This window comes from Dermochelys coriacea, chromosome 8 (assembly GCF_009764565.3).
Source record: "Dermochelys coriacea isolate rDerCor1 chromosome 8, rDerCor1.pri.v4, whole genome shotgun sequence".
Lineage (NCBI taxonomy): Eukaryota > Metazoa > Chordata > Testudines > Dermochelyidae > Dermochelys > Dermochelys coriacea.
Genome location: NC_050075.1, coordinates 94,424,546 through 94,451,028, shown reverse-complemented (window position 1 = coordinate 94,451,028; position 26,483 = coordinate 94,424,546). Strand labels below are relative to the sequence as shown.

Here is a 26,483-nt window from a genome sequence, read left to right as displayed (position 1 = left end):
CTCTCTCAGGCTATGTATCCACTATGGGCTAGGGGTGTGATTCCCACATCACATAGATATACTTGAGCTAAGAATAGTTGCATAGACACAGCAGCAGCAAGCAGTGACACAGGCTAGACGTACTGAGTACAATCCCACCTCAACCCCATATACACCACACAGCTAGCCCATGCTGCTGCTGCCTATGCTACCCTGGCTACTCTACTACTTTTAGCACACTAGCTCACTGAGAGCTACTGTGAGTACGTCTACACGATCTGTGAATCACACGTCCAGCTCCAAGTGTAGACATACTCTTAACCTCTCCTGTGAAGCAGTTCAACTTTGTATAAATAATTAAATATTCAAAGAGTAGTTATCAATAGTTTGCAGTCAACCTTGAGAGATATATCTAGTGGGGTCCCGCAGGGGTCTGTCTGGATTTGGTACCATTCAATATTTTCATTAACGGCTTGGATAATGGAGTAGACAGTATGCTTATAACACTTGCAGGTGGCAGTAAACTGGGAGGCATTGCTAGCATTTTGGAGGACAAGAGTAGAATTTAAAAATGACCTTGACAAAATCAAGAACTGGTCTGAAATGAACAAGATGAAATTCAATAAAGTCCAGATGCTAAAATCTACATTTAGGAATTAAAAATCAAATGAGTAACTACAAAATGGGGAATAAATGGCTAGGTGGTAATACTGCTGAAAAGGATTGGGGGTTATAGTGACTACAAATTAAATATGAGTCAACAATGCAATGCAATTACAAAAAAGGCAAATATTCTGGGGGTATTAACAGGAATGTCAGACGTAAGATACAGGAGATAATTGCCTCACTCTGCTCAGCACTGGTGAGGCATCAACTGAAGGATTGTATCCAGTTTTGGGCGCCATACTTTAGGCAAGATGTAAATAAGCTGGAGAGAGTCCAGAAGAAAGCAACAAAAATGATACAAGACTTAGAAAACCTGACCTATGAGGAAAGGTTAAAAAAAATGGGGCATAGTCTTGACAAACGGCTGAGGGGGAACGTGGTACGGGTCTTCAAATATATTAAGGACTGTTATAGAGAGGATGATAATCAATCATTCTCCATGCCCACCGAACAAAAGACTAGAAGCAATTGGCTTAATCTGCAACAAAGGAGATTTAGGTTAGATATCAGGAAAAAAAAATTTAATTAAAAGGACAAGTAACCCTTGGAAAAGGCTTCCAGGGAAGGTTGTGGTAAGAACAAGTTGGACAACTACCTGTCATAGATATCTAGGTAGGCTTAGTCTTGCCTCAGCATTTGGGCTGGGCTAGATTACCTCTCAAGATCCTTCCAGCCCGCCATATCTATGATTCTATAACTGAGCCAGAGAAAAACAGAGATTGGCTCTAAAGCCTAGTGTTAGGGCACTTACTTGAGATGTAGGAAACCCTAGTTTAAGTTCCTGTGCTAAGTAGGGACATGAATTCAAATCTCCCGTATCCTAGGTGAGTGCCCTAAGCACCAGGCTATTGGCTGTAAAGGGGTGGAGTTTTTCTACAAAAAACGTCTGGATTTCAGATGCTAGGGTAGGGGCTACCTCAGCAGCTGACCTGACGTATGCTTCTGCCTCCAGGAAAGGGTTCATAGTGGAGATCCCCAAGCAGAGGAAGTCGCCTTTCTCTGGCTCATCAATTAGGCACCTAGAGGCCCAGGTTAATGGGAGTTAGATGACTAAATACCTTTCCTCAGCATTTCATTTAGGCAACTCCCTGCTCAACTTGCTGGCTTCTCAAAATCCCTTTCTTAGGCACCTAACTCAGGGCTGAGAATTCCACTAGATGGCAGGGTGCCTAGGGGTTATGCATTACAATGCCTAAGATCCTTACTGGATCTAAGACTCTGAGATAGCAAATTACTTAGGCACACACATAACTTTACGCTTGTGAGTAGTTCCCACTGAAGTCAACAGGACTGCTCCCAACCTAACGTTCTTTGCTGGACCAGGGCCAAAGCTCCAAAGACATAGGGGCTGGGCCAGTGGATCCCAACTGCGAAGATCCACCGGCTATTTTCATCCACCCATAAGAGTCCTAAGACTGTTTTAGTGGTTGTGGATCAGTTATTAGTGTTGTTCCACATGTTGCATCTTGAGGAGGATTCCACGTCTTCCACAAGATCATCTTGCAGTAAATCCAGCAACTCAAGCTTGGCACAGTGGGATTTGCTTGATGGCAATTCTCACTTTTCTCTGAAAAGCGACATGTACCCAAACTGATCACCATTTGCTATATATGTAACATAGCAACAATGGGCCTGATCCTTAGCTGATGTAAATCAGCAGAGTTCTATTGACTTCAAAGGAGCTGCACCAAATTAAATCAACTGCGAATCTCGCCCAATATTTTTGAGAGGATCTCTCTCTATGACTGGGAATCTAAGGACCACCTGATGTGCCAGACTAGATCAGTCAAATGGTCCATTACAAATGGTCCCTCCAGCACTACTCAACACTGAATCTTCATCAAAAGGCAAAAATCATGGATCTGATCAATTGTGAAATGGTACATGGGAATGGCGGAGAAGAGAGTATTTCCTACCCTTCTGCAATCATCCTTGTGACATTTGATTACATTATCCTATCAGGCACAACTACCAGTGTTGTTAGTGATCATAAAATGATCCCTCTTAAATTCAGCACAGTATTTATATTCCTGCAGGCTGACTCCACACTGTGTGGAGAAGCACTGCCCGTTGATTTGTTTGCTACTAAGATTTAATTTAAAAAAATTAACATTCAAGCTTTCTAATAAGGTATAGAAGACTAGGATCCTGGTGTGAAATTGCCAAGAGACTGTGCAACAGTCACTGACTAGCTTAGAACCAACTAATATACAGGGAACAACATTATCATAGGAAGGAATACCTCAGTCCAAACCACCTTTGCCATGATGAAGGGGGAGAAATACAGATTAAGGAAAGATCGCTAATTTCATGGTACGGTAGACGTACAGTTAGGACACAAGATGAACTTATATCTATCAGGTCAATCTCATCTTGTAATAAAGAAATATTAATTTGTTGATATACTTTATATCTAAGAGTGAAGAAAAATTGGCATAAAAGGCAGTAAGGAAATCACATAACTGCATATTTTATTACATAAAGGAGTGAACTGTAAAATTAAAATATTAATAAAATATTTGCTGCACTGACTGTTGCTTAACTAAATAGCAGTATACTTTTATAAAAATCAGCTGGATCGCATTAAAGTTTAAAAATTGTTTACCGTTTTCATAATTACCTTTATGCTTGGCTTAATCACATTCATAACTCCCAAAATCCCACTTCCTGAATTCCCTAATGGAGCAATGCCCTGAGGTGCAAGCTATCGGAACACTAGCAGCCCACCAAAGTTAACTTTGCACTGAACAAAGATTAAGAGGAAGCAAACATCACCAAAGCCTCAAGCAAAATACAGTATTTTTAAACGGTTTGTGTTTAATGTTTACACAAGGAAGTCAAAAGAGAATAAAATTGAAGATATAAACCATAATTGATTAAAAATATTTGCATTCTTCTAAAGGCAGTGCTGATTCTTTCCCCCCCTCACTTGGATACTGGTCAGTGCTTATGAGGATTAAAGGAGTGGTATAAATATAATGCAGAGTTCAAGCAACATATCCTGTGTTAACTTGCCAAAAATCACGTCATATGAGTCAGCTGTCAAGGCCACCCTTTCGGTAGAAATACAGGAAACTGGTCAAATTACAAACACATTGTCCACTTCTGAGTGGGAGCTCAATCCTGTAGGCTGCTGAGCATTCTGGGCCCGATCCAGAAAAGTACATAAGCACCCAAAATATCCCACTGAAGTTCAAGTTTACAGTTCAAGTTAGAATCTTCCCTATTTCATGAATGTTTTAGTAGGCCTAACTGTGCCTTCAGGTATACAAATGCAACTCCCATCAGGTTCAGTGGGAGTTGCAACTCAGGCACCATGATCAGAAGTGACTTTTTTCTTTTTAATGCAGTTACACATTTTCTCTTATTTTTTTTCCTACAGTCCCTATGGTGAACAATAAAGCAAAGTATAATTCTTTGGGTTGAAAAGTACTCAATAGGTTTTCTGTTATTTCTGAAGTAACCAATCTTGTTTATATTTTAACATTTCATGACAACTTTGTACAGTAAAAAGCAAACAACATTTAGAGCATTCATTCAATTCCACAGTCGTTCAAATTCCATCTTCAGTTTCAAATGTGCATATTAAAAGTCTCTGCATCTCCAAATTCTAAACATGAAGCTACAGGCCGATATTCTTATTTATTAGGCCAAAACGATATATTTAAATTAACTGGAAAAAATGTTCTTGGTAGCTCTACAAAATAGGTTTAATTAAGATAGTTGTGGGTTTACAAAGCTGTTAAACTTTATAATGCATAGTAAACAAGCAGACTGCAGAATGTCTTCAGTCCACAACAGTAAGTATTACATCAGGCATAATTGTAGAGACATCCCTATAAGATATGATAAAAGGAAGATAGGTTTGAGCAATAAAAAAAAATACTTTAGATGCCCAGAATATAGTGATACTGACAAATCAATGGCAAATTGGTAATACTTGATGCATGTGGAAACCTATTAAGTTTAAATAATGCTATACTGGTTTACAATTTTCCAAAAACATAAAAAGTTTTATTTTTCTTAAGATCTATTTCTCTATTCTACATCTTCCTTTTCAACATTTTTGGGGTTTCCTGTAAATGATCTCTTATAGGTTGTGGGTCCAGCCACCGAAATCAAGTGTGTTATTAATCTTACCGAAACCCTGAAAAGAAATAGTTTATTGTACCATTGTGACAGTTTTGGAAATATGTCTGCATCAATTTCTGAATCTCATTTAGTTCTGTGATCATCTTTTATGATTGTAAACCTGCAGTGTGAATTAGAACTTCCCTTTTCTGTATGACCCTACTGTGTGTGTCTTATGTTGAGAACCTATTTGAACTGGTATTTTTGTAGCCTGATGCGCTGCATAGCAAGCCCAGAAAAGGAAGGCATGTTTCTCGCCTAATGGAGACATAACAAAAAAGAATCATCTACTGGCTGCCAAAACAACTGGCTTGCTAATTACTCTTATGTGCTTTAGTAACCTTTTATGCCCAGCAGCCCACAAGGGCTGGCAGTTCTGGAAAATGGAAAATCCACAATGGGAAGCTAGAAGGAGAAAGTGTGCTTTTAAAAAGAGACACACTCTCTAGCAAAAAGAAAAGGAGTACTTGTGGCACCTTAGAGACTAACAAATTTATTAGAGCATAAGCTTTCGTGAGCTACAGCTCACTTCATCGGATGCATTTGGTGGAAAAAACAGAGGGGAGATTTATATACACACACAGAGAACATGAAACAATGGGTTTATCATACACACTGTAAGGAGAGTGATCACTTAAGATACCAAATGCATCCGATGAAGTGAGCTGTAGCTCACGAAATCTTATGCTTATGCTCTAATAAATTTGTTAGTCTCTAAGGTGCCACAAGTACTCCTTTTCTTTTTGCGAATACAGACTAACACGGCTGCTACTCTGAAACTCTCTAGCAAGGAACAGACCATCACCAGAAGACGGAGCAGTATGGCCCTGACTTCCCTGAAGGATGGCCCATGCCAGCTGACTCGGGCTCAAAGGGCTCGGGCTGAGGGGCTGCAGCCCAAGGTCTGGGAGCCACCCATCTCGCAAGGTCCTAGAGCCAAGGCTTCAGCCTGAGCCCAGGAATCTGCACTGCAATGAAACAGCCCTACAGCCCAAGCCCCAGGAGCAAAAGTCAGCTAGCACGGGCCAGCTGTGGGTGTCTAGTTGCTATGTAGACACATCGTAAGAGGCCAGAGCTAGGGACAGTGTCCGGATGCTGCTCAGACTCAGTGGGATTTGAAGGCTGGGTCCAACACTGCAGACTGGTGAACATTCACAAGAGGGGACTCAATCAACGCGATAGCAATCATCCAAAGTCAATTATGATAAAGTGTCCCTAGTATGCTGTTGAGAAATAAAGTAGCTTTATGCTACAAAAAGCACTTTTATGAGGCTCTGTATTCCTCCTTTATATTGTTAACATAAGCAAAAAAACACAAAAAACAAGCAACGGCATTAATAACTTAGGGAATCGGCTTGCTATCAAGATGAAACAAAGATAATACCCACATTCAGATACAATTCAATACTGTGATTAATGTTTTCATTAATGGCTTGGATAATAGAGTGGTGAGTATGCTTATAAAATGTGTGGACAACACCAAGCTGGGAGGGATTGCAAGCACTTTAGAGGATAGGATTAGAATTCAAAATGACCTTGGCAAATTAGAGAATTGGTCTGAAATCAACAAGATGAAATTTAGTAGAGACAAGTGAAAAATACTACTCTAAAAAAATCAAATGCACAACTACAAAATGGGGAATAATTGGCTACTTGGTAATACTGCTGAAAACGATGGAGGCTTATAGTGAATCACAAACTTAACATGAGCCAACAATGTGATGAGGTTGCGAAAACGACAAATATTATTGTGGGTGGTATTGACAGGAGTGTCATATGTAAGACACAGGAAGTAACTGTCCCATTTTACTTTGAACTGTGAGGCCTCAGCTGGGGTACTGTGTCCAGTTGCGAGTACCACATTTTAGGAAAGATGTGGACAAACTGGTGAGTCCAGAGGAGAACAACAAAAATGATAAAAAGCTTAGAAAACCTCATAGACTTATAGACATTAAGGTCAGAAGGGACCATCATGATCAACTAGTCTAGCTTCCTGCACATTGAAGGTCACAGAACCTCACCCACTCACTCCTGTAATAGACCCCCTGATCTCTGGCTGAGTTACTGAAGTCTTCAAATCATGGTTTAAAGATTTCAAGTTACAGAGAATCCACCATTTACACTAGTTTAAACCTGTAAGTAACCCATACCCCATGCTGCAGAGGAAGGCGAAAAAGCCCCAGGGTCTCTGCCAATCTGACTCGGGGGAAAATTCCTTCCCAACACCAAATATGGAAATCAATTAGACCCTGATCACATGGGCAAGATCCACCAGCCAGACATCTGGCAAAGAATTCTCTGTAGTTTCATAGCATCCCCACCATAAACATATCAACCTCAATCTTGAAGCCAGTTAGGTTTTTGCTCCCACTACTCCCCCTTGGAAGGCTGCTCCAGAACTTCACTCCTCTGATGCTTGGAAACCTTCACCTAATTTCAAACTAAACTCGTTGATGACCAGTTTATATCCATTATATCCTCTCCCTTCCTGGTATTTATCCCTCTGATGTATTTATAGAGAACAATCACATCTCCCTGAGCCTTCTTTTGGTTAGGCTAAACAAGCCAAGCTCTTTGAGTCTCCTTTCATAACGTAGGTTTTCCATTCCTCGGCTCCTCCTAGCAGCCCTTCTCTGCACCTGTTCTAGTTTGAATTCACTGTCCTTAAACATGGAAGACCAGAACTGCACACAGTATTCCAGATGAGGTCTCACAGGTGCCTTGTACAATGGTAGTAACACTTTCCAGTCTCTACTGGAAATCTCACCTCATGCATCCTAGAACTGCATTAGCCTTTTTCATGGCCACAGCACACTGTCGGCTCATAGTCATCCTGTGATCAACCAATACACCCAGGTCTTTCTGCTCCTCTGTCACTTCCAACTGATACATCCCCAGCTTATAGCAAAAATTCTTGTTGTTAGTCCCTAAATTTATGACCTTGCATTTTGCACTATTAAATTTCATCCCATTTCTACTAGTCCAGTTTACAAGGTCATCCAGGTCTTCTTGTATGATATTCCTCTTCCGAATTGGCTATACCTCCCAGTTTTGTGTCATCCACAAATTTTATTAGTATGCTCTCACTTTTTGTGCCAAGGTCAGTAATGTTAAAATAAGAATGGTCCCAAGACCAATCCCTCAACCAATCCCTGAGCAACTCCACTAGTAACCCCAGGTTGGTCTGGCACGATCTACTTTTTGTAAAACCATGCTGTTTTTTGTCCCAATTACCATTAATCTCTATGTCCTTAATTACTTTCTCTTTCAAAATTTGTTCCAAGACCTTGCATACAATTGAGGTCAAACTAACAGACTTGTAGTTTCCCAGACCACTTTTTCCCCCTTCTTAAAAATAGGAACTATATTAGCAATTTTCTAGTCACAGGGTATGACCCCTGAGTTTAGAGATTCATTAAAAATCCTTTCTATTGGTCTTGCAATTTCATGTGCCAGCTCCTTTAATATTCTTGGATGGAGGTTATCCAGGCCCCCCCCCAATTTAGTTCCATTAAACTGTTTGAGTTGGACATCCACCTCAGATGTGGTAATTTATACCTTTCTATCCTTGTTCACACTAGCCACCCTGCCACTACCCCTAAGCTCCTCATTAAAACTGAGGCAAAGTATTTGTTTAGGTGTTGGGCCATACCTGAATTTTCTTTAATCTTCATCCCATCCTCAGTGTTTAGCAATCACACTTCTTCTTTCCTTGTTTTCTTCTTATTTATATGGCTATAGAACCTTTTACTATTGATTTTAATTCCCTTTGCAAGGTCCAGCTCTGCTTGGCTTTTGGCAGTTCTCATTTTATCCCTATACTTTTTGACCTCCAAGAGGTAGCTTTCCTTGCTGATCCCTCCGATGTTCCCTTCCTTGTAGGCTTTCTGCCTTCTCTTAATCATCTGTCTGAGATGCTTGCTCATCCACCTTAGCCTGCAACCCTTCCTATGAATCTTTCCCCCTTGCTTGGGATGGAGGCTGACCTCCATGAAGAAACCTTTAACCTTTATGAAGAAAGGTTAAAATAACTGGGCATGTTAGTCTTGAGAAAGGAAGACGGGGGGGAGGAGGAGGGGGAGACCTGATAATAGTCTTCAAAGGATGGACTCCTTCAAAAGAGGATGGTTATCAATTGTTCTCCATGTCCACTGAAGGCAAGACAAGTAGTAATTGGCTTAATCTGCAGAAAATTAGACTTAGGTTAGATAACGGTACAAACTTTCCAACCGTAAGGGTAACTAAGCTCTGTAATAGTTTTCCAATGGAGTTTGTGGTTGTGAAATCCCCATCACTGTAAGTTTTTAAGAACTGGTTAGATAAACACCTGTCAGAGATGTTCTAGGTTCACTTGGTACTGTTTCAGTACAGGGGGCTGGACTTGAGGACCTCTTGAGATTCCTTCCAGCTCTGTATTTATACAATTCTATGACAAGCAACTCCAGTGGGTTTGACGTTATTTCTTTATCATCTGTTTTCTGAAAAATATCCTCCAAATCTATTTTTATACAGATTTTGCACTGACTGCTCATTAAGGTAAAGCGCATCTTGCAACTATAGGGCCATTTTCTGATAACATCTAAATCTAAAGTTCTGCAAAATCAGTAGTATGCCTGCTAAAAACATAAAAACAAATGCACACGAGAAGCAAGTCTAAGGGGAAAAACAATTGAAGACAGTTGGCAGATTTTCAGAGACACATTTTTAAGGGCACAAGAGCAAACTATCCCACTGAATAGGAAAGACAGGAATTATAGCAATAGACCATCCTGGCTTAACCAGGAGATCTTCAATGATCTAAAAATCAAAAGAGAGTCCTACAAAAAGTGGAAACTAGGTCAAATTACAAAGGATGAATATAAACGAACACCACAAGTACGTAGGGACAAAATTAGAAAGCCCAAGGCACAAAACGCGATCTAACTAACTAGAGCTATAAAGGGTAACAAGAAAACATTCTACAAATACATTAGAAACAAGAGGAAGACCAAGGACAGGGTAGGCCTGTTACTCAATGAAAGCGCGCGGGGGGGGGGACGGGACAACAACAGAAAATGTTTAAATGGCAGAGGTTCTTAATGACTTCTTTGTTTCAGTTTTCACCAAAAAACTTGGCGGTGATTAGATGTCTAACATAGTGAATGCCAGTGAAAATGAGGTAGGATCGGAGGCTAAAATAGAGAAAGAACAAGTTAAAAATTACTTAGACAAGTTAGATGTGTTCAAGTCACCAGGGCCTGATGAAATGCATCCTAGAATACTCAAGGAGCTGACTGAGGAGATATCTGAGCCATTAGCGATTATTTTTGAAAAGTCATGGAAGATGGGAGAGATTCCAGAAGACTGGAAAAGGGCAAATATAATGCCAATCTATAAAAAGGGAAATAGGGACAACCCAAAGAATTACAGACCACTCATCTTATCTTCTGTACCCAGAAAGATAATGGAGTAAATAATTAAGCAATCAATTTGCAAACATCAAGATAATAAGGTGATAAGTAACAGTCAGCATGGACTTGTCAAGAACAGATCATTTCAAACCAACCTGATAGCTTTCTTTGAGAGGGTAACAAGCCTTGTGGATAGGGGGGAAGCAGTCGACATGGTATATCTTGACTTTAGTAAAGCTTTCAATATAGTCTCGAATGACCTTCTCATAAACAAACTAGGGAAATGCAATCTAGATGGAGCTATTATAAGGTGGGTGCAAAACTGGTTGGAAAACCATTCCCAGAGAATAGTTATCAGTGGTTCACAGTCATGCTGGAATGGCATAATGAGTGGGATCCTGCAGGGATCGGTTCTGGGTCTGGTTCTGTTCAATATCTTCATCAATAACTTAGATAATGACAGAGAGTACACTTATAAAGTTTGTTGATGATATCAAGCTGGGAGGGGTTGCAAGTGCTTTGGAGGATAGGATTAAAATTCAAAATGATCTGGATAAACTGAAGAAATGGTCTGAAGTAAATAGGATGAAATTCAATAAGGATAAATGTGAAGTACTCCACTTAGGAAGGAACAATCAGTTGCACACATACAAAATGGGAAATGACTGCCTAGGAAGGAGTACTTTGGAAAGGGATCTGGGGGTCATAGTGGACCATAAGCTAAATATGAGTTAACAGTGTAACAATAAGAAAAGGAGTACTTGTGGCACCTTAGAGACTAACAAATTTATTTGAGCATAAGCTTTCGTGAGCTACAGCTCACTTCATCAGATGCATTTGGTGGAAAATACAGTGAGGAGATTTATATACACACAGAGAGAACATGAAACAATGGGTTTTATCGTACACACCGTAAGGAGAGTGATCACTTAAGTGCATCCGATGAAGTGAGTTGTAGCACACGAAAGCTTATGCTCAAATAAATTTGTTAGTCTCTAAGGTGCCACAAGTCCTCCTTTTCTTTTTGCGAATACAGACGAACACGGCTACTACTCTGAAACCAGTGTAACAATGTTGCAAAAAAAGCAAACATCATCCTGGGATGTATTAGCAGGCGTGTTGTAAGCAAGACATGAGACTTATTTCTTCCGCTCTACTTCGTGCTGATTAGGCCTCAACTGGAGTATTGTGTCGAGTTCTGGGCACCACATTTCAGGAAAAATGTGGACAAACTGGAGAAAGTCCAGAGAAGAGCAACAAAAATGATTAAAAGTCTAGAAAACATGACCTTTGAGGGAAGATTGAAAAAACTGGGTTTGTTTAGTCTGGAGAAGAGAAGACTGAGAGGGGACATGGTAACATTTTTCAAGTACATAAAAGGTTGTTACAAGGAGGGGGGAGAAAAATTGTTCTTCTTAACCTCTGAGGATAGGACAAGAAGCAATGGCTTAAATTGCAGCCCCCTCTCCCCTTTCCCTCCCGCTTGCTCCTCTTCATCCCCTCTCCCCGTGCCCACCACTCACTCCTCTCCGCCCTTCCTCCCCCTGCGAGCGCTGGGCGGGGCCTTGGAGTAAGAGACCGAGTGTAGGGGCCTAGTGGCGGATTGCGGGCAGAGCAAAGGTCAGGACATGATCTGAGCATCAGGGCCCACAAAAAGTTAATCTGGTCCTGAACATGCATGGTAGGATTATTTGATTCAATACAATATAAATTAGGTCAGACTCCTCTTTGGAGAGCTCTAGGTCCACTAAATTTCTATTCATTTGCCTTTGGGTTTGGGGATTCACAAGACTCTCAAGAAACTTCTGTTCCCCTACCCACCAGAGTAATCAACATTTGCTGAAAAAAACTGAACACTGCTGCTTGACACTATCTGGAGAACCGAGAGCAAATCATCCGCTCACAGATAACTCTGTACAGTAAAGAGAGCAGCTCATACATCAGTACATATTTAATAGAGCAAATGAACCAATAACTGGGTATGTTTGTAGCCTCAGGTATCAGACTATCCTACTTTTGATATGATGGACCTCCTGAGGAAGCGCAAGATGCTTTTCTCTCCACTAAGCTAACTGCAATGGGATGATGGGAAGGGCAGGTGCTGCCCTGAGACTGTGGGAGAGGGGTGGAAATTGGGAAGAATCCTGATTTTGTCGCCAGCACCTGTCAAACTGAGATGTTAACTAATGCATGGGGGAGTAATCCGCTCCAAGGAAAGAGGTGAAGTAAGTAAGCCAGACTCTCCCAAAAGCAAGGGATGGGGCAACAAGGCAATAGTGACAGAGTCAGAAGGGTCTCCACTTGGGGCAGCACAGCTACATGCTCCCTTTACTCAGAACAACTGCAAAGCTGTAACTGCACTTGGATCCGCTGCCCTGAGTCCATGTGGAGTCCCATGGAGGGATCTGTGCTAGGATTAGGCCTATGACTGTATGCATGGCAAATAAAAAATATACAGCAGTTATTTATACAAACTACTTTTAAGTGGATTCTCATAACATTTCCTAACACCACAGTGAAAAAACCCTCAAATAGAACAGCAATTTTATGCATTACATTGTTAAAATGTCTGAACACTGCTTACACCTTTAGCATCTGAAAATATATGACGGTTGACTGTCTGAGATTAGATACACAGATGACATTGCATATAATAATGTGACAGCTTTTCTGTATCCCACTATGCTGACCTTTTTATTTTACGAAGGATGGGGCAATAACAATTCTACTTCTTTTAAGCAGAATTGATTTATGGATAAAATTATTAAGCCAAGGCCATGAAATGCAATTTTATTTAAAATAGCCTGGGCAAAATCTTGTATTATTGGAAAAGTATGGAGTTTAGTTCTATATGTCACCTTTTAAAACTGTTTAAATTTCATTCTTTTTAATCTATTTAATTATTTGTGGGGGGGTTAAATATTTTTATTTAAAATGGTTAGTGAAATGTTCATATTGTTAATCAATATTCATCAGTAAGTCTTGTATTATTGTTGAAATAGAGAACTGCAATACAAAGGAAGAAGTTATTTTGCAAAATGGCACTTGAGGTTTAATTGGTGAAATCCTACTGAATATCTAGCTTCTTACACATGTGTAATTGAATATATGATAATATGCAAAAAATATTCACATAGCTGATTTATAGGTATAAAGAGAGGTCAGACTGAGAGGCTAAGGTCCGTTTTACACAACTATGAATGAGCTTAATGCTGGTGGAAAAGACCTGACCGTCTAGAAAAGTGAAGTTTATCCCCATAAAAGGAACAGTACAGTCTTCTTCACTCCACCCTATCGTACTAACATGCCTTAACCTTGCACCAGAAGAGCTGAGGTGAGATGATAGTTCAGTCTCCATGCTCATTCAGTCCTTGTCCTCTTTGATGTTACTTCCAGCCAAACCGTCAATTATAGCATTTTTGCAATGCAGACACCTGGCAGTGAGGAAAGAGGTCTGGACCACCAACTCATTTCACACAGGCCACTGAACAAATTGCACAGCAACCAATCTTTTATACAATCTGCCTTTCACACAGAAGTGAGAGAAAGGATGGTTAACTAGTTAGGATGCAAGCCTGGATCCTAAGAGGAATGGGTTCAATTCCCTGCTCCACTCAGAGACTTCCTGTGTGATCTTGGACAAATCTGTCTGTGCCTCAATTTTGCATGTGTAAAATGGCGATATTACTACTTCCTTACCTCACAAGGATGCTGTGAGGATAAATACATTAAAGAGTGTGAGGCGCTCAAGTACTATAGTAATAGAGCCATGTAAGTAGCTACGGTAGACAGAACAATTTTTGGTCACTACTTACCTGCACAGGATATGAACGTGTGATTAAGTGACACGCTCTATATCCCAAAATAAATGGCCGGATTGTCAAAAGTTCTACACATCCAACAATCCCTCTTAACTTCAGTAAGTGTGGCCAAGAAAGCAGCACTTTTGAAAATCAGGCCACTTACTTCTGTGACTAAATATAGATTTAGGAGTCTAATTTTAGCCACCATTTTAAAAAAATCTTTGCCTCCATTATTATTCCCTGGAACCATCCACATTTTCCCAAACATAAATTTTATTGTAATTATATAGGTTCTCGTAAACAATATTTAACTGTTGTTGACATATCTTCAGGAGAATCCCATATTAGCAGGGCAGGTTGGCTGCAGTTAGTCAGCATATTTCATCAAACAGAAACCAAGAGACTTTTCTGACAGACCAAAACCTTGCAATACTTGAAACCCAAAGAGTCAGAAAGACAGACAGACAGAAAGAGATTCACTTAGCCTCTGGGGATGGGATGGGATGAGATGGGTTGGCAGATCTATCAAGTTAGTGTCTCCTCATCATAGATGAGCTCAGTGCTGAAGTCATCAAAGTACTGCCAACTCTAGTGATATTTTCACGAGTGATGGGATTTCAGAGGGTTATGGAGTTCATCTTGCACTGTCATGAGCATCAGCCCTGCCAGAAGCCAGCTGTATCTCTCCCCACTGCTCACTGTTATCACAAGATGGGAGGGGGAAGGAGGGAGCAAAAAGCCCAGCAGTTCAATGCAACTCTTTAACCTCCTATGGGGAGGGCATATCTGCTCCTCCTGCCTCCAGCACCTGGGCTGGGAAGAGGCTAGCGGAAACCCTGCTGCAGCTCCCCCTCTCCTCAGGTCTGGGAGAGGGGGGTGAAGAGCTCCGGAGGAGCAGAGGTGAGGCTGGGGGGGGGGGGGTCACTGAACTGAGTAGGGGCTGAACTGATGGTGGAGGTTGCAGGAAATTGAACAGAGGGGCATGGGGGCGAACAGGGTGGGTGGGTGGGCTGAACTGAGGGTGGCCACCAGAAAGGGACAGAACTCATGGAGAGCCAGGGTGACAAAATTAATTGCAGAGCAGGGGATGGGCAGATGTGGGGATGAGAGCTCCTGTAATGGGGGCCAGAATCACCGTATTTAATAAATCTGACAGAGTGGTAAACACCAATTGTCACACACAGGGGATAGGCAGAGTTCAAAAATCAAAAGAGAAACCAAAAATGCAGTATGATTTTTTTTTTAAAAAAAAAAATCTTGATGTTTTGGGTGGGTTCAGCTCATGATTTTGATCTCCTGAGGATGGCAATATGGTTGTCATGTGTTTTGCATGAGTGAGATTATGGGACAGGACCTGATGATAGCATCAGCAAGTGTATGGTGGACAGTAATAAGCATGTTATAAATAAAGGTTATTTAGACACACATCTGTCCAATAACCTCTAGGCAGCTTAAAAGAACAACTAAAACTGATGTACTTTTAAATGAACAGTTTGCCCAAGTAAGTTCAAGAGAAACCAAGAGAAATCTAATCAAAAAGTTGCCAAGGACGTGTTCTAATGAACAAGAAAGGGTAGAATATTCCATAACTGCTGGCCCTTAACCCTAAAGGATCTGCCTCCTGTACCTTCTTGACTGTACCTGCATTGTAAGTAGACTGTGAAATCCACAATGAGATTTAAATGCTTAACTTTAAGTGCCTAAATCCAAAATTTTGATCCTCAAAACCACTGCTCAGCTGCCACTTAACTTTCAGGCACCTAAATACCCTGGGGGCCTGCATTTCCTAAAGCACCTAATTTCTGTTGGTGGGCATGCCCAAAGCCTCCTAAGTCCTCCAACAGAATGCTCAAACTACACATTTACCTACTTATATTCACTGGCAAAGAGACTGAGACCCAGGGCTCCCAAGAGACTGCTCTAACTACTGGGCTACAGAGTCACTCACTCATTCTATCGCCCAATGACTATTTAAATATTTCATACAAAGAGGAGCAGCTTCAACCCTAGAGACTGACACCCACACGGCTTCCCCCCACCCGTCCACATACCCTATAATCCAGTATCTAGGGCAGGAAGGTGGGAGGCTGTGGTCCAAATCCCTGCTCTGAATCAGACAAGGTGGAAATTTGAACCTGAATCTCCCACATCCCAGGTGAATGGTCTAACCATGTGGCTCTCAGGTATAAAGGGGCACAATCACTGGCTTTCTTGAGAATGGGTTGACCGGGCTTAGGTGTTTAACTCCAGCTGGGGGGGGGGTTCCTGGCTAGGCACCCTCCAGTTGAGAATTAGGGGGCTAATTCCTTTGGAGGTGTGGGGTTTAGGCCACACCCCTCTTCTCAGCATTTCCTACTGGCTAGTTTAGACAGCTCCCAGATCAGTATGCTGGCTTTTGCCAATCCCATTCTTAGACATCTAACTCTCTGTTAGCATTGAAAAGGGTGCCTGGGCATCTAACTGGGGGCTGGGAATTCCACTGGGCAGCAGGGCACCTACAGTTAGGTGCTGCAATACTAACCCTGAGTCCCCTTTGTGGCTCTAGCCCTAACTGGCTCAGCACAACCTGCTCAATCTGATGCTACTACCTTTGATGCCCTGTAGCTGCCACAAGTCAACATCCTTGACTGTTGGTGTCGCTTCATCATGTGGGGCCACAGGTCAAGGGGCACGCACTGGATCTTTCACAAGCTGAGCTAAAAAAAGAAAATCCATTTCAATCCTCCTAAGATGAAACCACTGATGTGTGCAAGCACTGAAGTCCAGAAGGCAGATCCTACCAGCCATGAGGGTGGCTGTCTTCCATCCATATCTTGAGGGGCTGTTAAAGGGAGAGCAGTGCAAATGTACAGTCCACAAACTAAATTCTTTCTATACCACTAGGGACAATAAGTTTTGAACTCATATGCCATGGTGATTAAATGCACTGTGAGTCAAAAGAATAGTTGGAAGAAAATCCAGTATATATTTAAGGAAAGTGTGTAATGCATGTAATTAGAGAAATTAATGACAACTGTGTAAACTAGATGCTAATTTCACCTGCAGTTTGACTTCAGAAGTCTGAAAATATGCCTTTTCGCTCTCTGTTTTAATTTCTAATTCAGATATCAACTGCATTTAGACCGTGCAACAAAAAAAATCTCTTAAGGGTCTCTGCAAAAAAATGTACATCTCCGCTATCTGAATGAATATCAATCCAATGTTTAGCAATAATTTCCTTTTTGCTTAAGTGAGCATAGCAGCAAGAAAAAGAAAAACAGTAAGCGATACAATTATATGAAATGACTGAAGAAAATACTGTGTCTTGCAATGGAAACATACTGTCAATCAGCTTCAGAGATGAGTTTCGTCAACCACAAGGGTTTTTCTGTTTGAGTAGTTGAAAACAATAAAGGTGATTAAGCGTTTTAGTTGCATATTCAGAATTTAAGCAAATGGAAGAAAAATCCCCTTTTAAACAAGAATTTGGCTTTTAAAACTATTTTGATGAAGAATCTAAAGTTAAGTTTATTGTACTGAAATGCACAACAGAACACAACTTTACAATGAAACTAACACTCAGTGATCTACAGGTGCCAGGATTAATAAAAAACAATAAAACAAAACATTCTTGTTCAGATGGCTGCTCTGCCCTACCCCCTCCCATAATGTTTTATTATTAATTATTATTATTATTATTTATATTGTGGGGGCGCCTAGGGGCTCCAGTCTTGGATCAGGACTCCATTGTGCTAGGTGGTCTACAAACAGATAAAAACACAATTATTCCTGCCCCAAATACTGAACACACTCAGAAATGATCCATTTCAGAGTAGCAGCCATGTTAGTCTGTATTCGCAAAAAGAAAAGGAGTACTTGTGGCACCTTGGAGACTAACAAATTTATTAGAGCATAAGCTTTCGTGAGCTACAGGTAATGCATCCGATGAAGTGAGCTGTAGCTCACGAAAGCTTATGCTCTAATAAATTTGTTAGTCTCTAAGGTGCCACAAGTACTCCTTTTCTTTTTGAGAAATGATCCAGTGAATCTCCCTGAGATTTTTCCCAAACGTTCAAATTGTGATTTCTTTCACAACCTAATGCATACTAAATGTGAATCAAGCCAACAGGAACACCCTACTGTAGTTAAGAGCTTGAGATCACAGTATTCTGAACACTAATTCACTTAAGGGCATACATTAAAACCTCTCTGGTTAATCCAAATGGACTTCCTCCCACAGTTCTTATTAGGTCTTACTATGAAAAATTTTATCAAATTCCATTTAAGGAACGTCTCTATTAAAGCCAATTTTCACTTCTTTTTTTTTTTTTAAACTCCGCTCCTTGACTGTGCATTGTTGGAACTGCAAGGAATCTGGAATCTCTCATCTTGTCTGTAATTTAAAAGAGGACACTAATAATGAGAATAGGGGAGGTTTGCAATGTTATGCATTAGCAGAGATCCCTCAGTAAGTGTGCAAACTTTCAACATGAACATTTTGACCCCTTACTCCTGAGTACCCTTTATGCAGGTATACAGGCCAATTGGAGAATCAGGCTTTTAGGAGAAGAGGAGCTTTAAATCAGAGAGCTTAGTTATAACCATAATGTTATGGACTGCCAGGGGACCCAGGCTACCGGGGATAGCCCTATTACGCAGAACCATCGATATTTAAGCAACCCAGTGAAGTCGGCATTTCCACTCCTCCCTTAGGTTCTAAATATTTCCACAATAAATTTCCAGCAGACAATCCCGTTTGCGGTTGGTTTTCAACTCACAATGCATCTTCCCAGGAAAAATAAATAAATACACAGCGGGGTGCTTTTAAAATGCGCCCTCAGCTAACACGCTCCTTATTTAAAAATACCGTGGACAGCAGCAATACCTTCAGGAGGCGCATTATCAAAAAGACAGATTGCAAGTGTAAGATCATCTGCGACCAGGCATCAGTGTATAGACGGGCTGCAAGCCCCGTGGAAGCGGAGCACAGACACGAACAAGGCGGCTCGTTTCAATTTGTACTTTTAGGAGGGTTTATTTGGGGGGAGGGGCAGTGGGGTTGTTTGCAAAAGCGCTATTCAGAACCAGAAACCAAGCTCCGGATATGGGCTGGGCAATTCCCTCACCAACCGCCCCCGGGGAAGCCCCAAACGTTGACAACACAACGGTGCGCAACAGCGAACGCAAGACAAGCGGCGTCCTGGTGCGGGGCTGTCACAATAACATGGCTGTGCGTGGCCATCTAATTGAATCAGGGGGATGATTGCTCGGTCACACACTCAGCCCCCCCCCCCCCCACCATCCGCAGCTTCGTCAGGAGCCCGGGGATCCTCAAGACAAAAAAAAAAAAAATCACTCCCCCCAGGTCACGTTGGTTGTTGGCTTTCCTCTCTGCTTGGACTCCAGGGGAGCAAAGGGGCTTTGCAGCGTGCGAATGATGATGGGTAACACCTGGAGAAGGAGGAAATGCTAGTTGCCCTGTAATGGGGGGGGGGCGCTAGAAAGCCACTCCTGTCCACCCCACCTTCCCCCCCCCCACCCAGCAGCAATAGGCTGCCCTCTGCCCCACATCCCATCCCCTCCACACGCAGAGGCGCCCAGACCTCCCCACTCACCAAGGAGGCAGTGCCTGGGGCCGCCCGCCCGCCCTCCTTCCACGGGCTCTTCAGGGGAGCAACCAGAAGGCGCCCCCCTCCTTGCCCCCTCTCCCCATTACAACTGCACGTGGCAGCGGCCACCCAACTCCAGCATGGCAATATCCGGGCAACCCCTTCTCTCTCTCTCCCCCCCCCCCCGTCCATCCCGCTCCCAAAGTCCCGCCCCCGCCCCCAGGCGGAGAGAGCACTGCAATGGACAGGGAGAGCCCGGAGCTGTTATTCCGGCAGAGAAGAGGCTGCACTTCTCGTTGCTCTTGCTATTCGGTGCCGCCCAGGAGAAGCCCCCCCCTTCCCCCCCCCCAGCTGCTGTGGTGCACTTCTCCGGGAACACACGCGGACTGCGCGCACAAGCGTCTCCCCCCCGCCCCCCAAACACCCCCCCCCGTTTGCTGGGGGGGGGGGGGAGAGAAAGAGAGACTCGCAGCACCAACCTGCCGCGGCAAACCTCGGCGCCCGGCTGCTCCCCGGGGCGCTCGCGGCAGCGGCTCTCGCTCCTCGCCGCGCACGTGGGCTCGGCCGCCCCGGGAGAGCCGCTTGCCCGGGGGCCTGCCCCCGCCGAGCCCAGAGCCGCCGCCGCCTGCTCTCCGGGTTGTGCTGCGGACTCCCGGGGGTGCGCAAAGCGGTTCTCAGGCTCCCCGGTGGGGCGGGAAGCATCGCTGCTCCCAGACTGTCTTCCCCTCCCCCCCCCCGGGCTCTTGTGCTCTCCCGTGTCCCCCGGGCCGGTGCACGGCGGTTAAGGCACCAGCCCGGGGCCCCGAGGACGCGCTGCAGGGCCTGGCCCCCAAAGCGGGGCAGGGCTGGCGGCGAAGGAAGCGCGGACGTTTCCCTCCAGCCCCTCGGCCAGCCCGCGCCCTCGGCCCCACCCCGCAAGGTCTGCAGCCCCCCCCCCCGCCCTCGTCTTGCCTCACTCAACCGGCAGCTGCCGGGTGCCCCCCGCGGCCCAGGCGCTCCCGCCCCGGCGAGGGTGCAGGACGGTGCCAGGGGCCCAGGCGGTGGCCGCCAGCTGGCGATGGGCCGTGCAAGGCGTTGAAGGGCCGCCACGGCTAAGCGCTGCAAGAGCCCGAGCAAGGCAGCTAGGCCAGCCCTGGGCCAGTGCAGGATGCTCCCCCCACGCCCCTTAGGGGCCCTAGGCATTCAACAGCAAGGGAGAGCCTTTTGCACGCTTCTTCCCAGGGCGGCGGCCATCTCTCCCCGCTCCTTTCGGGGGGAGGCGAAATCTGAACCAAACAGCCGGTGTTGGGCCTCGCCCTGCAAACATCCGACAAGAAACAAGTTTCTCGGAAAGCTGGGTGGTGTTGCTGCCGCCAGACAGGGCCTGCTTTTCAGAAGACCCCTTAATAGCTACTGCTAATGGGGTGGCTTTTTCCTCCTGGCTTCTCTCAGTCACCCATGAAAATTTAATGAGGCATTAAGGGCTGTTACCTTCAGAGTCAATGGGGTAAGCATATTTAGCGTAATGCACTTGCTGCCGAGCCCATAGGTCTATAGCAAGCAGATCAAGTCGGAGAGACGCGCACAATTCAGGACCCGTTAAACTTATTCTGTGATGAGAGCTTCTGTACAAACGTAAAAAGAAAAGGAGTACTTGTGGCACCTTCGAGACTAACAAATTTATTAGAGCATAAGCTTTCGTGAGCTACAGCTCACTTGCATCCGATGAAGTGAGCTGTAGCTCACGAAAGCTTATGCTCTAATAAATTTGTTAGTCTCGAAGGTGCCACAAGTACTCCTTTTCTTTTTGCGAATACAGACTAACACGGCTGCTACTCTGAAACCTGTACAAACGTAGACCCCTACAAAACAGAGACTGTCATGCACTCCCTGAAAAAGATTTACCATACAGAGGAAAAGTACATTCCGGAGGTTAGCTCCTCTTCCAGATATTTTACCAGATTTATCTCCAATCAAAGCAAAAAAGAAGATCTATCACAGCTAACCAGGTAAATTGCAAAAGGAAAAACAATTCTGAGTCAAAGATTTAGATCTTTCTCCCATTGAAGTCAATGGGGAAATTGCCCTAACAGAATAACTAATCAGATTCAAAATTATAAACAATATCTTAAGTTTATAGCCCCTTTCATCTTAAAAGATCCTACAGCACACCGCCAAATTAGCAAACTCAAAAATACACATAGGGAAAACATATATACTCTTCTCCCACTAGTGAAATGCAGTCTTTTCTGAGGCAAATATGACAACTGTTAAAAAGGGCAAAGGAGTTCCCGTCTAAGAGTTCAAGAGAAGATTTGAAGTATACCATACACAAGTGAAACTGCAGGAGGAATTTAGATAGGCAGAATGCAAGAAGTAAACACTGTAAATACATTAAAATATGTGAAACCCACTATTTCAAAGCTCTTGAATTAGAGAGAGAGAGAGAGTATATATTTCTATAGCACCCATCACAGTAGTATCCAGTCTGTTATATTTTTAAATGACTGTTACAATAGTCCAATAACCCTTGTAATGTATTTGATAAATTACAATACTTTTCAAAAGCCATATCCCAGTTGTCAGACTTTCCATCCAAAAACTTGTATTCTCACCATCTACTTTTACCACAAAACTACTTTCCTCAGTTCCATTCACTTGAGAAATTACAGATGGGATTATCAATGGAGCCTCAGGGAGCATATACCTGCAGACCTTTGTCTGTGACGGTATCTAGTAGCAATAAGTCTTCCCTTCAGTGAGGATTTCACCTCAATAAGGAATGCACAAACAGTCCAAAGACAGCAACTAAAAGTCACGTTTCAAGTAACTTCTTGGGACCATGTATTGCACCCTCTGTATTTGACTATGATTGTTTTTCATAAAAGGTATTAAAATATAAGAAATCAGTTGTGGATTCTAGAGTCCTCAAAATGCACGCTTCAGATTAGTCAGTGCAATAGTGAACAAGATGCCCTACATGAAGCTTGCCCTTACACACTGATCAGGAAGTTATATCTGCCATGTAGCCAGCCTGTCACAAGTCTTTTATGTACAGGAAAGATGCTAGATGTTGAGGCCATCATGTCTACATTACAAAATTATGTCAACCTAATTTACATTGGCATACAGCCACCACAGTTATTACATTGCTTGTGTGTGTTCACACTTGGCTTCTTGTGTCAGTGATGCACATCCTCACCAGAAACACTTGTATTGATTGTATTGTTGGAGGGCTCTTGAAAGCCAGTAACAGGCAACATAAGCAACACTGTGTCTACACTGACACAGTGACAATCTCATTACATCAACTGTGACTCTACGCCACTCAGGGAGATGGTGTTACTAAATCGGTGTAGAGAGGCACTTACATCAGATAGAATCCAAAAAAAGTGAAAAGAAAAGGAGTACTTGTGGCACCTTAGAGACTAACAAATTTATTAGAGCATAAGCTTTCGTGAGCTACAGCTCACTTCATCGGATGCATCCGATGAAGTGAGCTGTAGCTCACGAAAGCTTATGCTCTAATAAATTTGTTAGTCTCTAAGGTGCCACAAGTACTCCTTTTCTTTTTGCGAATACAGACTAACACGGCTGCTACTCTGAAACCTGTGAAAAAAAGTGAAGACACTTTCACAGCTAGGTCGATGCAAGGCAGCTTACATCGACCTAACCATGTAGCATAGACCAGGCCTCAGTAACAATAGTAACACCACTTTGTATAAAAGTAGTTAATTCTATTCTCATTGCTGAAATTTATTGATGCAAGTCACACTTCCTTACACTACTTTTTTAAATATAAAAGAATGTAATTGCTCACCAGATTGTAATATGAATGCAAATGAACTTGCTGTAATTATACTTTGCAATTGTCTACTTTAAAAACTAAGAAAATAGAACAGACCCAAAAAGTAATTTGAACTGCAATTCTTCATTGTACTCCTGCATTATGCAAAAGTTACCATAAGCAACCTGTTTTGTTTTAATGTAAAATATTTTTAGTTTATAACTTTGTATCACAGGTACCCGACTGAGATCATTTTAATGGTCACAGATTTTTTTCCAAGTGAACAATGTGACAAAGACATGAGATACAAAAACATAATTAATTCAGTTTGAGGGAGTCTGAAAGTGCTTGTTAATCTTTTTCTAGGAACCTTAAGTAAATTTAACATTCCTCCATTCTATATTCTAATCACACTTCATACCATCACAGAGTTACCCCTAAAAAAAAAAAAGATTAATAGATAAACCCACCACAATCTATACAATACAGGCCAAAGGAGAGGTTATTCCATAGCAGAGTGTGCCCAGTTAGAAGAATTGAGAGACCCTAACCAGGAATGCCTAACCTAGACAATACTATTATCATTGCATAATATGAAGATATGAAACTAATGAGTGATACTGTAAACAGACTTTTGATGTGCTGAACGGTTGTCATAGGTAAGGTCCAGGTCCTCTGTGTAGTACTCTTTTTCTCTTATAGCACTTAATGATCAATAGATTAACCAAAAGGCAAGCAGGACTTCCTTCTCAATGTTCTATTAAGTTTAAAATGAAGAGGTAAGGATCCATCATAGCACTTTTTTCTTTCATAAGGACTGGTACAGAGAGTAATGGATCAAAGGTAAAGCCAAAAGCACTGAACACACACTCATATTTGGAAGATAATGGAACGTTCTTGTCACTTACAGGTGACTGGCAATGATTTTTTTTTTCAATTAGACTTGTGCTCTTTGTGATACACAAAAAGGTCTCAAAGGCTCCCTGCCCTCTCCTTTACTTTCCAAAAAGCGAAAAACATCTGTTTATTTTTCTTAAACATTAGAAGTAGCAGGAATGTCAAATCTCATTCCCTGATTTTGCTAGAGGGCTTCTTGAGGTTTTAGAGAATGTTTACTATAAATAAAACTCTTACCAACTTTAATGGTGCAAGATGAGATCCTAACACTTTAACTGAAGGGGTTAAGGATGTAGAATCTTTAACAAAATCATCTTTTATCCAGAATGTTAAAAAGTCACTGAAGTTATGAAAGTGTTAAAAAATACAGAGTTGTAAACAGTCTCACTAAAAATCTCTTCCCCTCTAAAATGCTTATTTTTCACACTCTGATCTTATGTGCCATAATTTCACTAGTTCTCCAGTCACTGTAGAGCTGTTTGGGATTCTCTTTCTAAAAGTTTTTTCAATGGAAACTGAAGTTTCCATAAAATCCCAATTTTCCATGCGAAAATTGATTTTTCCACAAAATTTTCAATTTTCTGTCAAGATGCCATCAAGGTGAGCCAAATCAAAACGTTCTGGTTTGTCAAATCATATTGAAATGTTTCATTTCAGGTCAGTTCAACATTAATATATGTCCCCCTGAGCTGATGATGTAACTTATGGGAGGTGTAGTTCAGGTGCCTCATTCCTCTCATTCTCTTCGACAGGCTAGACTTTCAAGCAGGACTACATCTCCCAGGATGAACCTGAAACGATGCACTGAAAATGTCAAAGCAAAATGTTTTGACACATCCAAACCTAACTTAAGAAATTTCTGTTCTATGAAAAATGTTGATATTTCAACTTTTCACTCTGATTCAGGATGAGAAAAAACAGGAAATTCCAGTATTTCAACCTGAGGGACAGAAATCTGATTTTGACCAGCACTACTTCCAGGGCAGACAACACCAGAATTTCTAAAGTAAAAAATAAGTAGAACCACAATTCTTCCCTGCCCCCCACTCCAGTTTTCTTTTTGAAAGGGGAATGAGGATAACATTTCAGGCCTGTTTAATATAGCATAAGGAAGGAAAAATGGGGAGAAATCTATTTTTTTTTATTTTGCAGGTCATTTTTAATGTAAGGCTCCTTGCAGCTTTAAGGGAGTCCATAGACTCCATGGGTAAGCTCTGGGCTATTTTTAAAAACGCTTTCCTCTTCCCTGCTGCTGCGCAAAATACTCATACAAACAACATGGGAAATAAACAATAGTCCCAATCCTCATGATCCAGTGTTCCTGCAGACCACCAATGAAGTCCAACTAGCATAGAATGCTGCAGCAGCCTGTCTTCTGCTCTCTACCTGACTTCCCACAGAATTTCAAATCAATCGAAAGCTCTCAGTCAGAGGTGAAAGCAAGAGCCTGTGCGCCATACCGGAGCGGATTGGCTTCCCCAGGCAGCAATTTAAAGGGCCCGGGGCTCCCAGCAGTGGCTGAAGCCCCAGGCCCTTTAAATTGCCTCCAGAGCCCTGCTGCCAGAGCCCTGGGGAAGCGGCGGCGGGGCTCGGGTGGTGATTTAAAGGGCCCGGGGCTCCTGCCGCAGCTATCGACCTGGGCCCTTTAAATAGCCACCAGAGCAGCAGCAGGGCTCCAGGAATGATTTAAAGAGTTCGGGGCTCCAGTAGCTGCTACCACCCCGGGTCCTTTAAATCGTCCCCGGAGCCTGCCGGAGCCCTGAGGTAGCAGTGGAGGGGCACAGGGGATGATTTAAAGGGCCCAGGGCTCCGGCTGCCATTACTGCCCCAGGCCCTCTAAATAGCTGGGGGTGGGAGTCCCGGGCCCTTTAAATCGCTGCCAGAGCCCCCGACTGCCACTGCTACCTCGAGGCTCAGGCAGCGGGGCTTGGGTGGCAATTTAAAGGGCCCAGAGCTCCCACTGCCGCTACCGCAGCAGAGCCCCGGGCCCTTTAAATTGCCGCCGCAACCCCCGGGGCTCCAGCAGTAGGGTTCGGACTGCGATTTATAGGGTTTCTGGCTCCGGTTGCCACTACCACCCTGGGTCCTTTAAATCGTCCCCGGAGCCTGCCGGAGTCCTGGGGTAGCGGTGGTGGGGCTCTCGCGGCTATTTAAAGGGCCCAAGGCTAGGGACATTTCAGAGCATGGCTTTGCATCCCTGCCCATTGTGTCTAATAGCCATTGATGGACCTAACCTCCATGACCTTATCTAGTTCTTTTTTGA

General features: G+C 42.9%; 1 protein-coding gene across 4 annotated transcripts in view; it reads right to left on the bottom strand.

Moving 5' to 3' along the window:
• Positions 1-26,483, bottom strand: part of DAB1 (DAB adaptor protein 1) — a 703,351-nt gene that overhangs the window by 256,021 nt on the left and 420,847 nt on the right. The window contains exon 1 of one of the 4 annotated variants that reach the window (XM_043490450.1): positions 20,037-20,255. The exons of 2 other annotated variants lie outside the window; for them this stretch is intronic. The gene's annotated coding sequence lies outside the window, so the exon portion shown is untranslated. Of the gene's footprint in view, positions 1-19,563; positions 19,678-20,036; positions 20,256-26,483 lie in introns of those variants that run through there. One more of the 4 variants, XM_043490446.1, reaches the window with a different exon arrangement.